Source organism: Oncorhynchus mykiss, chromosome 1 (genome assembly GCF_057628025.1).
Source record: "Oncorhynchus mykiss isolate SJ-2025 chromosome 1, ASM5762802v1, whole genome shotgun sequence".
Classification (NCBI taxonomy): domain Eukaryota; kingdom Metazoa; phylum Chordata; class Actinopteri; order Salmoniformes; family Salmonidae; genus Oncorhynchus; species Oncorhynchus mykiss.
Genome location: NC_143022.1, coordinates 55,373,265 through 55,389,353, shown reverse-complemented (window position 1 = coordinate 55,389,353; position 16,089 = coordinate 55,373,265). Strand labels below are relative to the sequence as shown.

Genomic DNA, 16,089 nt, shown 5'->3' with positions numbered 1-16,089 from the left:
GATTTGTTTGAGGTGGGGTTTTGTAAAAAAAAAAAATAAAAAAAAACGTTTCTCAAATGTATTCTTTGGCCACCAATACGAGTATAGGATGAGTCAACACCATTATTTGGATATGAATATGAACTTTTAAACTTCATTTCAATTTTTAATTGAACCTTTAACTAGGCAAGTCAGTTAAGAACAAAACTCTCTCCCGAGCCCGTACGGGAGTTGTAGCGATGAGACAAGATAGTAACTACTACAACAATTGGATACCACGAAATTGGGGAGAAAAAGGGGTAAAAATAATCTGAGATACCAGAAATATTTCCCGTCCACACTTGCGTGGAATAGCTCAAATAGAGTTATTGCTGTGGGTTTGAATTAGACCAATTGCCTTTGTGACACTTTCACTCTCCATCTATCTTTCCCACTACAGTATCTCTCCTCTCTCCAATGAAACACACAAATTTGTTTAATCCTTTAAATGTATATATATATTTTTTTTTAAAGCGTATGGGTCCCTTTACATAGAAGGGAAAAAAAATGACAAAAAGAGCAAGAAAAACCTCTCACTATGTCACCTTAGAGCTTTTTATGTCTCTATTTTGGTTTGGTCAGGGTGTGATTTGGGTGGGCGTTCTATGTTCCTTTTGTGTATGGTTCTCAATCAGGGACAGCTGTCTATCGTTGTCTCTGATTGGGAACCATACTTTCCCCACATGGTTTTTGTGGGTAGTTAATTTCTGTTTAGTGTTTTGCACCTTTCAGGACTGTTTCGGTTATTCTCTTTGTTATTTTGTTATTGTGTTCAGTTTTAATAAAGAAAGCATGAACACTTACCACGCTGTGCTTTGGTCCGATGATTCCTCTTCTTCAGAAGACGAATACCGTTACACACTATGCTTCCCGCTGTTGATGTTCAGTGTGTTTCTCCAGGGGATGGTACGGCTCCCGTTCCTCGTATATATTATCATAATACAGGTGGTTGTGCCAGTCCGACTGGTCCGGAGGTGTACCCACCGGCCCCCTACTCCCCAGTCCCAGAGGTAGGATGACATACTCTGGCATCTCCTCGTAATACCACACATTCTCATGCTCCATCTCCGGAGCCTGTGCCGCTCCGAGGTAACGGAACTTATCCACGCTATGCTCCACCCCCACCTCAATCACCCCAAGCTGGGGACAGGAGAACTTGCGTGAGCCCGACATCCCCAAGTGATCTTGAAAATGTATATCTTGGCCGCCACCATTGACATACTGCTCAGCTTCTGCGTCAGCTGCAGTGCAGTCTAAAGACTGGCCTGCCTTGGCTAGCAGCTTGGGCAGCGTCTTGACAGAGAGCTTCAGCTCCAGGGGCCAGAAGGAATTAAGTTTCTGTCCATCGGAGCGGGTGAAGTTGGCAGAGGAGAAGGACTTGGTTCTCCCTTTCCCCCGGGTGGAGCGAGGTGGCTTGGACAGCATCAGTGTTTCACCAATGCTGTTCTTACTGGTGATAGGTGATACCAGCATCTGCAGGATGCTCCTTCCTGGTCACTCCCCAGGGGTTGCAGCTAGCGCTCTCATAGCTTTCATATTTAGAGCCCTGCCATCTTGACTGCCCTTAGCGAGTACACGTCCATCATCATCACTGTCTGAGGTCTTTCCTTTCTCCACTTTTCCCTCTTCTGACAGTCCCTTCTTCAGTACCAATGCTGACGGGAGCTGTGTCCCTGTGGTTTCTTGGGGACAACGGCCATCTTGCTGGTTGCCACGGTGTTTTTTGCCACGGTTTCTTTCTGGAAGGGGCTGCAGGTGGAGGGCAGGGTGTACTGGACGATGGAAGACCCTCCCAGCTTTCACTGGTCCTGGCAGGAATGTTGTGTGCGTGACAAGCAGGTGTGCGTTGGCAGACAGAGACGGGGTGTTCTTCCTCTCCAGTGACACCTTCACCTTTCTGACCATTGTTTCCCTCCACTCCCTCCCCTCCGTCTGACCCCTCCCCTCCTCTGGGTCTTCCTGTCTAACCAGGGCAGACTTCCTGGGTTTCCGTGGTACAGAGAGGGGGAGAGGCTTCCTAGGTACAGCTGGGTTTTGATTGGGCTTGCCAGTGTCTCTACCAATAGAACAAGAGGAGGGGATGGTGTCACCACCACCATTGGCGTCATTGCTCTGGGTGCTCTCCTGAGGAAGAGGGCACTATGTCAGGGTGTACTGACGTCACAATGTCTGATTTGACGTTCTGATTTGTGTTTAAGAGGTGGTTATTAGTGGACAGCAACACAGCCTGTACACAAACATCTGGTAAAGTGTTGTTTAGTGCTTGGCTCTTGTTGTTGTCGTCTCCTTTGTTCTCTCGAGATCGAGATTTGGGAACAAGCTCTATTCTGGATTCCTCCATTTTGCTATTGTTATGCAACGTTTTCAAGTCTCTACATCCGGTGTGTTACCGTTCCCCACACACAGACAGTTCTTCTGGCTACACTGACAAATTGGAATAATCACAATCTGTTTTTTTGTTCTCTTGATGCTGTATTCCATTTCTGCAGTTCAGAAGACCTATACTTCTGGACATTTCGGATGGTCTCTGACCATCGTTCACTGTGGTCTGATTGTGACTTACAGTCTTTGATGAGAGTGGTTTGGACTCCAATGCTGTGGTGAGGCATGGTTTGGGGAAGCATGGTGGTTTGGGGGCTACAGCCGAGGATGGAGAGGGCAATGGCTTCTGGGGCTGAGTGATCTTTGGTTTGGTGGCCACCGGTGGCTTCTGCATGCCTAGAGAGAGAGAGAGAGAGAACAGGCATTAAAAACATAGGAAAAGTGACACCATCACCCTCATACATGTCAAACAGTCCTAACTGAAAGTAAAAGTTAGAGTTCTAAAGATGACATTTTTATTGATCATTCTAGTATAAGAAAATCCTGGAACTCTAGAATACAAATGACAGTTAAATGCTCTGTAAAAGCTAACAGATGCTGGGTTAACAAGGGGGTGTGTGCCTCCGCTCAGAGGGTTGACATATGGGTAAATCCATTTGAATTCAATCACTTTTTGAGAGGATCCCTTTTGATTTTAAAACAAAACTCTTTATACATTTGGCCGTGAAAGAAGTGTTCAAAAAGTGACTTTTTAGACCTGAATGCCAAAACACTCAGGGGATAAAAGTGAACCCATTTGCATACCCCACCATACCATGAGACATCCATGTCTTCAACACTGGAAAATAGAAACGGTCGACTTTGCTTTTTGTAAAATCCTTTAAACATCAATTATCTAACAGCACACATACTCCATGTTTTTACATGTTGCAGCCTTAGACCTTGTTTTACATCTTCTGAGTTGTTTGTGTTGTCCCCCGCCATCAGTTGAGACACAACATGCTCTTGACTACAGGGTGGGTCTCATTTCAATCATATATTTTTTTGTTAATTACCTTTATTTAACTAGGCAAGTCAGTTAAGAACAAATTCTTATTTTCAATGACGGCCTGTTCAGGGGCAGAACGACAGATTTGTAGCTTGTCAGCTCGGTGGTTTGAACTTGAAACCTTCCGGTTACTAGTCCAACGCTCTCACCACTAGGCTACCCTGCCACCCCAATATAATTCATAGAATGAACCCATCCATTCGGACCACTGCAATTTACCATTGACATATAAATTGAAAATGTTTACGTATAATTACTACCACAAAGATGACCGCTGGTCCACCCACCGTCGAATGTCAACTTCAAAGGTCATGTGTATTCTATTATCTATATTTCAATAGGTTTCTATGGAGGGTTTCTGTGGGGGTACTGAGAAGCTGGCTCCCAAGTGGGTGGGCCTATGTCCTCCAAGGCCCAGTCATGTGAAATCCATAGATTAGGGCCTCATTTATTTCCTTATATGAACTGTAGCTTAGTAAAAACTTTTACATTGTTGCATTTAAATTTTTGTTCAGTATAGATCTGAACTGCTGACAGGAATAGAGATAGGCATACAAAGGGAGAGGGGCAGTGGTTTGGCTTGTCCTTCAGCAAAATCAGCACTGTCTGAAAACCAAACTGCTATTGTGCATTATTTATTCCCACTCAGTTTGGCCTGATCGGTGTGCCACTTTTCTGAACAAAACAATGCAATGTAATACAGTCAACTGAAAGCAAAGAGAACAGTTTCCTTTTCTTTGAATGCAACGCCAAAAACAAAGAGTATGCTGTGATGAATGGACATTATATTAAGAATCTCTTGGTTAATTAATTTTTACTCATCACAGACATTTGGGAGTTAACCCCTAAACTACCTGCTCTGTAGTTGTTTGAATTTAACTTCGTCGTTGTGCCTGCAGTATTGGGACAATCAAAACTAGCCTACACTGTAGTGTAGGCCTATGCACTAGGGCCACCAAATCGCTCCAACAATGTGGTGATTCATATGTTTTACTTAATTAAAAAAAAAAATATATATATATATATATATATATATATATATATATATAATCCCAAATGTATCATTGTTTAAGGTTTGTGTAATGCCTAATCTCTACCCCAATCGAAATCCATTAATACGTCTCATCAACTACAGCCTGTCAATTCCCCTGCGGTCATGATGATGATTCATGTCGCACACACATTCCTCCGGCTGACTTTTAAAATATTTTCTTCCAATGGAAACCGCCCGCTTTCTTCTTTCAGGTGCATTGTCAAGACTCGAGTGTGGTGTCAAAACTTTGTAAGTAATCTTGCTATCCACCGGTTAGATTTGGTAACGTTTCTTCTTTTGATCCTGAACAGGCAATGGTTGCGCTGCACTGATCCGCTCCGATGTTATCAACTCTGCCTGTGAAGTCTACGCTGTGAGCACCGATGTATAAAGGAGTTTATTCACAACATATCCACTAGGGGGCACACAACTCCACAAATCAAATATACATCTGTAGGGTAGATTGAGTGCTATGATTTGGGGCAAACTCAAAAACCTCACATACAAACATTTAATTAACATTTAACAAAACGTTACAAGCTACTATTTCAATGAAGAACTATCTATACAGGAACTTCACAGGGACTTTAAGGATGTGCTCAGGTCGTGGACATTCATTACTGATATGGTCAGAGAGTTGCAGTGGATGCCTTGCATATGTTTTTACATGTATTTTTTTTAATTAATTTTTGTTTTATTTGTATGCAATCGCTGTCAGTGTTTACGTTTCCAATCGGATGTCTGTAAAGCCTATTGTATTTGTCAATCCCAGTATTTATTCATATGTTTAATAAAAAAAGCTTCACAAAAAAATTGCCTGTGCTCAACAATGGTAGTAATAGGCCTATATATTTGTTTGCTGAATATTGTATGTACCATCACATATTGTGTGCTGAAGTTGAATATAATTCTCCGTCATCAGTGCTAATAACAGCAACTAAGCAACGGAGTTGTGTGGAAAAATGAATACGCTGGAGTTCAGTATGCAAGTTAAGAGATTTGTGTCAGGAAATACGTAAGGAACTAAAGTCTTCATTCATATCTTCAGTATCTTTATCACTGTGAACATTCCACAGAATAGGCTATTCTAAAACCATTATTGCTCTACACACTGACTGTTATGGTGAGTGAATGAGGACCCAAAAGCGAACTAACTTAAACAGACGTTCTTTAATAACCAAACATAGGTAGGCTCAGATAGACCGGCAGATTCCGACAGGACAGGACAAGGTTACAGCAAACATGACGATAGTCTGGCTCAGGCATGAAACACAAACAAACAAGAATCCGACAAGGACAGGAGCAGAAACAGAGAGAGATATAGGGACCTAATCAGAGGGAAAAAAGGGAACAGGTGGGGAACGGGGTGAATGGGTAGTTAGAGGAGACAAGGGACAGCTGGGGGAAAGCGGGGGAGAAAAGGTAACCTAACACGACCAGCAGAGGGAGACAGGGTGAAGGGAAAGGACAGAGACAAGACAACATGACAGTACCCCCCCACTCACCGAGCGCCTCCTGGCGCACTCGAGGAGGAAACCTGGCGGCCACGGAGGAAATCATCAATCAGCGCACGGTCCAGCACGTCCCGAGAGGGAACCCAACTCCTCTCCTCAGGACCGTACCCCTCCCAGTCAACTAGGTACTGATGACCACGGCCCCGAGGACGCATGTCCAAGATCTTACGGACCCTGTAGATAGGTGCGCCCTCGACAAGGATGGGGGGGGGGGGGGGAAGACGAGCGGGGGCGCGAAGAACGGGCTTAACACAGGAGACATGGAAGACCGGGTGGACGCGACGAAGATATCGCGGAAGAAGAAGTCGCACTGCGACAGGATTAATGACCTGAGAGATACGGAATGGACCAATGAACCGCGGGGTCAACTTGCGAGAAGCCGTCTTAAGGGGAAGGTTCTGAGTGGAGAGCCAAACTCTCTGACCGCGACAATACCTAGGGCTCTTAGTTCTACGCTTATTAGCAGCTCTCACAGTCTGCGCCCTATAACGGCAAAGTGCAGACCTGACCCTCTTCCAGGTGCGCTCGCAACGTTGGACAAAAGCCTGAGCGGAGGGGACGCTGGACTCGGCGAACTGAGATGAGAACAACGGAGGCTGGTACCCGAGGCTACTCTGAAAAGGAGATAGCCCGGTCGCAGACGAAGGAAGCGAGTTGTGGGCGTATTCTGCCCAGGGGAGCTGTTCTGACCAAGACGCAGGGTTGCGAAAAGAAAGACTGCGTAAGATGCGACCAATAGTCTGATTGGCCCGTTCTGCTTGACCGTTAGACTGGGGGTGAAAGCCGGAAGAGAGACTGACGGAAGCCCCAATCAAACGGCAAAACTCCCTCCAAAATTGAGACGTGAATTGCGGACCTCTGTCCGAAACGACGTCTGACGGAAGGCCATGAATTCTGAAAACATTCTCGATGATGATTTGTGCCGTCTCTTTAGCAGAAGGAAGCTTAGCAAGGGGAATGAAATGAGCCGCCTTAGAGAACCTATCGACAACCGTAAGAATAACAGTCTTCCCCGCTGACGAAGGCAGTCCGGTGACAAAATCTAAGGCGATGTGAGACCACGGTCGAGAGGGAATAGGAAGCGGCCTGAGACGGCCGGCAGGAGGAGAGTTACCGGACTTAGTCTGCGCGCAGACCGAACAAGCAGCCACGAAACGACGCGTGTCATGCTCCCGGGTGGGCCACCAGAAACGCTGGCGAATGGAAGCAAGCGTACCCCGAACGCCAGGGTGGCCGGCTAACTTGGCAGAGTGAGCCCACTGAAGAACGGCCAGACGAGTAGGAACGGGAACGAAAAGAAGGTTCCTAGGACAAGCGCGCGGCGACGGAGTTTGAGTGAGTGCTTGCTTTACCTGCCTCTCAATTCCCCAGACAGTCAACCCGACAACACGCCCCTCAGGGAGAATCCCCTCGGGGTCAGTGGAGGCTACTGAAGAACTGAAGAGACGAGACAAAGCATCAGGCTTGGTGTTCTTAGAGCCCGGACGATAAGAAATCACGAACTCGAAACGAGCGAAAAACAGCGCCCAACGCGCCTGACGCGCATTAAGTCGTTTGGCAGAACGGATGTACTCAAGGTTCCTATGGTCAGTCCAAACGACAAAAGGAACGGTCGCCCCCTCCAACCACTGTCGCCATTCGCCTAGGGCTAACCGGATGGCGAGCAGTTCGCGGTTACCCACATCATAGTTACGTTCCGACGGCGACAGGCGATGAGAAAAATACGCGCATGGGTGGACCTTGTCGTCAGAGAGGGAGCGCTGAGAAAGGATGGCTCCCACTCCCACCTCTGACGCGTCAACCTCGACAACGAACTGTCTAGAGACGTCAGGTGTAACAAGGATAGGAGCGGATGTAAAACGATTCTTGAGGAGATCAAAAGCTCCCTGGGCGGAAACGGACCACTTAAAGCACGTCTTGACAGAAGTAAGGGCTGTGAGAGGAGCTGCCACCTGACCGAAATTACGGATGAAACGACGATAGAAGTTCGCGAAGCCGAGAAAGCGCTGCAGCTCGACGCGTGACTTAGGGACGGGCCAATCAATGACAGCTTGGACCTTAGCGGGATCCATCTTAATGCCTTCAGCGGAAATAACAGAACCGAGAAATGTGACGGAGGAGGCATGAAAAGTGCACTTCTCAGCCTTCACAAAAAGACAATTCTCTAAAAGGCTCTGGAGGACACGTCGAACGTGCTGAACATGAATCTGGAGTGACGGTGAAAAAAATCAGGATATCGTCAAGGTAAACGAAAACAAAGATGTTCAGCATGTCTCTCAGGACATCATTGACTAATGCCTGAAAGACAGCTGGAGCGTTAGCGAGGCCGAAAGGAAGAACCCGGTATTCAAAGTGCCCTAACGGAGTGTTAAACGCCGTCTTCCACTCGTCCCCCTCCCTGATGCGCACGAGATGGTAAGCGTTACGAAGGTCCAACTTAGTGAAAAACCTGGCTCCCTGCAGGATCTCGAAGGCTGAAGACATAAGAGGAAGCGGATAACGATTCTTCACTGTTATGTCATTCAGCCCTCGATAATCTATGCAGGGGCGCAGAGACCCGTCCTTCTTCTTGACAAAAAAAAACCCCGCTCCGGCGGGAGAGGAGGAGGGGACTATGGTACCGGCGTCAAGAGCTACAGACAAATAATCTTCGAGAGCCTTACGTTCGGGAGCCGACAGAGAGTATAGTCTACCCCGGGGGGGGGTGGTTCCCGGAAGGAGATCAATACTACAATCATACGACCGGTGTGGAGGAAGAGAGGTGGCCCTGGACCGACTGAACACCGTGCGCAGATCGTGATATTCCTCCGGCACCCCTGTCAAATCACCAGGCTCCTCCTGTGAAGAAGAGACAGAGGAAACAGGAGGGATAGCAGACATTAAACATTTCACATGACAAGAGACGTTCCAGGAGAGGATAGAATTACTAGACCAATTAATGGAAGGATTATGACAAACTAGCCAGGGATGGCCCAAAACAACAGGTGTAAAAGGTGAACGAAAAATTAAAAAAGAAATGGTTTCACTATGATTACCAGAAACAGTGAGGGTTAAAGGTAGCGTCTCACGCTGAATCCTGGGGAGAGGACTACCATCCAGGGCGAACAAGGCCGTGGGCTCCTTTAACTGTCTGAGAGGAATGTCATGTTCCCGAGCCCAGGTCTCGTCCATAAAACAGCCCTCCGCCCCAGAGTCTATTAAGGCACTGCAGGAAGCTGACGAACCGGTCCAGCGTAGATGGACCGACAAGGTAGTGCAGGATCTTGAAGGAGAGACAGGAGTAGTAGCGCTCACCAGTAGCCCTCCGCTTACTGACGAGCTCTGGCCTTTTACTGGACATGAAGTGACAAAATGACCAGCGGAACCGCAATAGAGACAGAGGCGGTTGGTGATTCTCCGTTCCCTCTCCTCAGTCGAGATGCGGATACCTCCCAGCTGCGTGGGCTCAGCACCCGAGCCGGCAGAGGAAGATGGTAGTGATGCGGAGAGGGAGGCGACGGAGAGCGCGAGCTCCTTTCCACGAGCTCGGTGACGAAGATCAACCCGTCGCTCAATGCGAATAGCGAGTTCAATCAAGGAATCCACGCTGGAAGGAACCTCCCGGGAGAGAATCTCATCCTTTACCTCTGCGCGGAAACCCTCCAGAAGACGAGCGAGCAAGGCCGGCTCGTTCCAGCCACTGGAGACAGCAAGAGTGCGAAACTCAATAGAGTAGTCTGTTATGGATCGATTGCCTTGACATAGGGAAGACAGGGCCCTGGAAGCCTCCTCCCCAAAAACAGATCGATCAAAAACCCGTATCATCTCCTCTTTAAAGTCTTGATACTGGTTAGTACACTCAGCCCTTGCCTCCCAGATTGCCGTGCCCCACTCACGAGCCCGTCCAATAAGGAGAGATATGACGTAGGCGACACGAGCAGTGCTCCTGGAGTAAGTGTTGGGCTGGAGAGAAAACACAATATCACACTGGGTGAGGAACGAGCGGCATTCAGTGGGCTCCCCAGAGTAACACGGCGGGTTATTGATTCTGGGCTCCGGAGATTCGAAAGCCCTGGAAGTGGCCGGTGGATCGAGGCGGAGATGGTGAACCTGTTCTGTGAGGTTGGAGACTTGGGTGGCCAGGGTCTCAACGGCATGTCGAGCAGCAGACAATTCCTGCTTGTGTCTGCCTAGCATCGCTCCCTGGATCTCGACGGCTGAGTGGAGAGGATCCGAAGTCGCTGGGTCCATTCTTGGTCGGATTCTTCTGTTATGGTGAGTGAATGAGGACCCAAAAGCGAACTAACTTAAACAGAGCTTCTTTAATAACCAAACATAGGTAGGCTCAGATAGACCGGCAGATTCCGACAGGACAGGACAAGGTTACAGCAAACATGACGATAGTCTGGCTCAGGCATGAAACACAAACAAACAAGAATCCGACAAGGACAGGAGCAGAAACAGAGAGAGATATAGGGACCTAATCAGAGGGAAAAAAGGGAACAGGTGGGGAACGGGGTGAATGGGTAGTTAGAGGAGACAAGGGACAGCTGGGGGAAAGCGGGGGAGAAAAGGTAACCTAACACGACCAGCAGAGGGAGACAGGGTGAAGGGAAAGGACAGAGACAAGACAACATGACACTGACACTACATAGTCACGATATCAGTTAGTGAATCACTCAGTGAGGAAGTAACTCTCTCCATCCCTCTCTCTCAATTCAATTTCAATTTAAGGGCTTTATTGGCATGGGTAACATATGTTTACATTGCCAAAACAAGTGAAATAGATAATAAAGAAAAGTGAAACAAACAATACAAAATGAACAGTGAACATTACATTCACAAACATTCCAAAAGAATAAAGACATTTCAAATGTCATATTATGTTTATATACAGTGTTGTAATGATGTGCAAATAGTTAAAGTACAAAAGGGAAAATAAACATAAAATATAGGATGTATTCGCAGTATTGTTTGTTCTTCACTGGTTGCCCTTTTCTTGTGGCAACAGGTCACAAATCTTGTTGCTGTGATGGCACACTGTGGTATTTTCAGGGAGTTTATCAAAATTGGATTTGTTTTTTCAAATTCTTTGTGGGTCTGTGTAACCTGAGGGAAATATGTGTCTCTAATATGGTCATATATTTGGCAGGAGGTTAGGAAGTGCAGCTCAGTTTCCACCTCATTTTGTGGGCAGTGTGCACATAGCCTGTCTTTTCTTGAGAGCCATGTCTGCCTTTGGCGGCCTTTCTCAATAGCAAGGCTAAGATCACTGAGTCTGTACATAGTCGAAGATTTCCTTAATTTTAGGTCAGGAATTCTGCCACTGCATACTTTCTGTTTACAGCCAAATAGCATTCTCGTTTGCTCTGTTTTTTTGTAAATTCTTTCCAATGTGTCAAGTAATTTTCTTTTTGTTTTCTCAAGATTTGGTTGGGTCTAATTTTGTTGCTGTCCTGGGGCTCTGTGGGGTCGGTTTGTGTTCTTGAACAAAGCCCCAGGACCACCTTGCTTAGGGGGCTCTTCTCCAGGTTCATTTCTCTGTAGGTGGTGGCTTTGTTATGGAAGGTTTGGGAATTGCTTCCTTTTAGGTGGTTGTAGAATTTAACAGCTCTTTTCTGGATTTTTATCATTAGCGGGTATCGGCCTAATTCTACTCTGCGTGCATTATTTGATGTTTTACATTGTACACAGAGGATATTTTTGCAGTCTCAATTATGTGTTTGTCCCATTTTGGGAATTATTGGTTGGTAAGCAGACGCCAGACCTCACAACCATAAAGGGCAATGGGTTCTATAACTTTCAATTATTTTTAGCCAGATCCTAATTGGTATGTCGAAATTTATGCTCCTTTTGGTGGCATAAAGGCCCTTCTTGCAAAGTCTCTCAGATCATTCACAGCTTTGTGGAAGTTACCTGTGGAGCTGATGTTTAGGCCAAGGTATGTATAGTTTTTTGTGTGCTCTAGGGCAACTGTGTCTATATGGAATTTGTATTCGTGGTCCTGGCAACTGGACATTTTTTGGAACACCATTATTTTAGTCTTACTGAGTTTTACTGTCAGGGCCCAGGTCTGACAGAATCTGTGCAGAAGATCTAGGTGCTGCTGTAGACCCTCCTTGGTTGAGGACAGAAGCACCATATCATCAGCAAACAGTAAACATTTGACTTCAGATTCTAGTAGGGGGGGCCAGGTGCTGCAGACTGTTCTTGTTCCCTCGCCAATTCGTTGTTATATATGTTGAATAGGGTGAGGCTTAAGCTCCACTTTTAAGTCTCCACTTTTGTGGACTGGGGTGATCAGTCTTGGTTCTAAATATTGGTTCTAAATATTGGGGAATATGCCAGAGCTGAAGATTATGTTAACGAGTTTAAGTATAGCCAATTTAAATTTGTGGTCTGTATATTTTATCATTTCATTTAGCTATCCCACAAGCCTTTTTGGGTTGGAGGGTTTGTATTTTGTCCTGTAGTTCAGTCAATGTAATTGGAGAATCCAGTGGGTTCTGATAGTCTTTAATAGCTGATACTAAGATTTATATTTAATCATGTATATGTTTTTGCTGTTTGTCCTTTGTTAAAGAGCCAAAAAGATAACTCTTCGTGTTGTTGTTTGTTTGGAGTTTTCCAGTTTTCACAGAAGTGGTTAGATTCTATGGATTCTTCAATTACATTGAGCTGATTTCTGACCTGCTGTTCCGTCTTTTTCTGTAGTGTATTTCTGTATTGTTTTAGCGATTCACCATAGTGAAGGTGCAGGCTCAGGTTTTCTAGGTCTCTATGTTTTTGGTTGGATAGGTTTCTCAAATTATTTCTTAGTTTTTTTTTATTCTTCATCAAACCATTTGTCATTGTTGTTAATTTTCTTAGGTTGTCTGCTTTACATTTTTTAGATTTGATAGGGATGCTGAGAGGTCAAATATACTGTTTAGGTTTCCTCTGCTAAGTTTAAGACTTCACTATTACAGTGAGACATTTTGTCCAGGAAATTGTCTAAAAGGGACTGAATTTGCTGTTGCCTAATTGTTTTTTAGTAAATTTCCACACTACTTTCCTTCCATCTATTGCATTTCTTAATATTAATCAGTTCCTTTGGCTTTGATGCCTCATGAATGGTATAGCACTGTTCAAGTAGATTGTGATTTTGCTGTGATCTGATAGGGGTGTCAGTGGACTGACTGTGAACACTCTAAGAGACTCTGGGTTGAGGTCAGTGATAAAGTAGTCTACAGTACTACTGCCAAGAGATGAGCTACCGTAGGAGTCCCCTCCCAGCCTACCATTGACTATGTACATACCCAGCGTCCAACATAGCTGTAGGAGTTGTGACCCATTTTTATTGGTTATGTTGTCGTGGTTGTGTCTAAGGGGGCATATGGGGGAGGAAATGCTGTCACCTCCAGGTAGGTGTTTGTACCCCTGTGTGCTGAGGGTGTCAGGTTATTGTCCAGTTCTGGCATTTAGATTGCCACAGACTGGGCCTGGAAATTGTTGATCTCCCCTATAGTATAGAGAAGCTGTCATCGTTAAAGTATGGGGATTCTATTGGGAGGATATAGGTAGCACACATAAGGACATTTTTCTTTGTTTTGATCATTTCCTTATTAATTTCTAGCCAGATGTCAAATGTTCATGTTTTGACTAATTTAACAGAGTGGGTTAGGTCTGCTCTATTTCAAATGAGCATACACCCTGAGTCTCTTCCCTGTTTCACACCTGGTAGTTTGGTGGATGAGACTACCAGCTCTCTGTAACCTAGAGGGCAACCAGTGGATCCGTCTCCTTTATACCATGTTTCTTGTAGGATGACAATGTCTGTATTTCTAATTTATTTGATGAAGCCTGGGTTCCTGCTCTTTAGGCCGAAGGCAGATGACCTTGTATATTCCAGGAAGAGATAGTAAAAGCTTTGTGTTCCATAGTGTCTAGATTTGTTATGGTGTGGTTTAGGCACGGACCATCACAGTAGGTGTGAGCAGAGCATGTTGAGCATCTGATACATACCTCTTGTCGAAGGATGAGGCTTTGGCGGGTGTAATAGTGGGGGTTGGGCCTGTTGCTCTGCTCACGACCTGGCATATGTCCTGCTGTCATGTTGAGGTCCTTTTCGCACGGGCGGGGGTCATGGGGTGGGCAAAAGGGGCATAGGTCTGATATGGGGGGACCTATATAGGTTGTGGCTGGTGATGCTGTGGTCTGGGTGTAGGTCCTTTTGACGTGGGTTCTCTCTGTGCAGGTCCTTTAGGAGGTGGTCTTGCTGGTCTGGGAGGGGTGTCCATTGCTCTGTTGCTCCTATGTGAGATGCTGGGGCTACAGTTGAGGGTGATGTTCTTCAGGGTCCTGGCAAAAATTGGGATTGCTGCTTTGTAGAGGTGGACCAGGTTGACATTAGGTTTTGAGACACAGTCTCGCGAAATGCTTGCTTTCACCCACTGTATGGTGGCAGGGTGAAAGTATTTCGTGGTAGCAGGGCAGAGATAACCACTTGTGCGTTGGGGAAAGTGGAAGAAGCTTTTTCAATCACTCCCTTGACTGCTGTGGCCACCCTTTCCTGCTGGGCCCTCAGGTAATTTGTGCCCATGTGAATTATGATGTGGCTGGGAGACCCTAGTCTGTCCTCTGACAACAGCTCCAGGGCATGCCTAGTGTTTGTGCACCAGAGTTTAACCACTTTGTGTTTGGGAAAAAGTTTATCCTCTTGAATGTATTTGCCATTTGAGTCAATGAGGAGCACAATCTCTGGCTTTTGTGTGTTCTCAGTGGATGTGGGGGGGTCGTCAGGAGGGGCTATCGGGGGAGCTGACACGGGGGCTGTTAGGAGGGGTGGGGTCTGTTGGGTTGGTGGGTCCTGTGTTGTCTGTCACATTGTGGTGTTGAGGTTGTGGTCCGGGTCTGAGGTGGGCTGGTCGGCTGGCTTCTCTGGGGGAGTGTTCTGCTCTCTGTCACACCTCAGCTTTATAACCTCCTCCTTCAGTGACACGTGTGCCTCTTTAAGTTCTCTCACCTCAGTCCGTAGAGCAGCCAGCTCTCTCAGACAGCCGTCCATCTCCACCTTCTGCCCCCCGGGTCTTGTGAGGGGGTGTTGTTGTTCTGGTCTGTTTTGTGTGTTTGTTCTGTCTGGATTGTTTGGACCAGCTCTCTGAGCTCCACCATGTCTCTTTCCAGCTCTGGGAATTTATCCCTCTCAATGATGGAGGAGCAGTGCAGTTGTAGGACCTGGGTGTGTTCAGGCCAGAGCCCAGTGCACCTAACTCCCTCACTGAGTCACTTAGTCAGAATCAGGAAGTGTCTCTCTCAGCTGATGTTTACCTACCATATTTGGTAGTGAGTGGAAACGCCAAGCGGATGCTTCACATTAATACCTCCAGTGAAATATCTGTCTCATTGTTCTATCTGTGATACTATTATCTTTGGAATACACGGATACAGTAAAATAACAAGGAGATTACAGACAGATGATCCCTCTTGGTTCTTTCCCTTTTGAACATTGACGTCTTTATTTGCTAACAGAAATATAGTAGCATCCACTAAGTTACGTACATGATGAAGTGCAAAAGTTCAGTAAGAATACATCATTGTGATAAAATAAAAAAAATCACCAGTGGTGACACAACAGTGGTAGGCTTGATCACAGACAACAACGAGACAGCCTATAGGGAGGAGGTCACAGACCTGGCCGTGTGGTGCTAGGACAACAACCTCTCCCTCAACATGATCAAGACAAAGGAGATGATTGTGGACTACAGGAAAAAGAGGACTGAGCATGCCCCCATTCTCATCGATGGGGCTGCATTTGAGCAGGGAGAGAGCTTCAAGTTCCTTGGTGTTCACATCACCCACAAAATTAGCATGGTCCAAGTACACCAAGACAGTCGTGAAGAGGGCGCGACAAAACCTATTCCCCCTCAGGACACTGAAAAGATTTGGCATGGGTCCTCAGATCCTCAAAAGGTTCTACAGCTGCACCATCGAGAGCATCCTGACTTGTTGCATCACTGCCTGGTATGGCAACTGTCCAGCCTCCGACCGCAAGGCACTACAGAGGGTAGTGCGTATGGCCCAGTACATCACTGGGGCCAAGCTTCCTGCCATCCAGCATCTCTATACCAGGCGGTGTCAGAGGAAGGACCTAGAAATTGTCAAAGACTCCAGCCACCCTAGTCATAGACGACAAG

The 16,089-nt window shown here is 46.3% G+C and overlaps 1 pseudogene across 1 annotated transcript; it reads right to left on the bottom strand.

Moving 5' to 3' along the window:
* Positions 1-30: 30 nt before the first annotated feature.
* LOC149985570 (uncharacterized) lies at positions 31-14,960 on the bottom strand (annotated as a pseudogene). The gene is made up of 4 exons (XR_016483300.1): positions 14,779-14,960; positions 2,524-2,736; positions 1,724-2,390; positions 31-1,683 (listed from the first exon to the last, which is right to left on the bottom strand). The product of XR_016483300.1 is annotated as an uncharacterized LOC149985570 (transcript).
* Between the last annotated feature and the right edge of the window lie 1,129 nt (positions 14,961-16,089).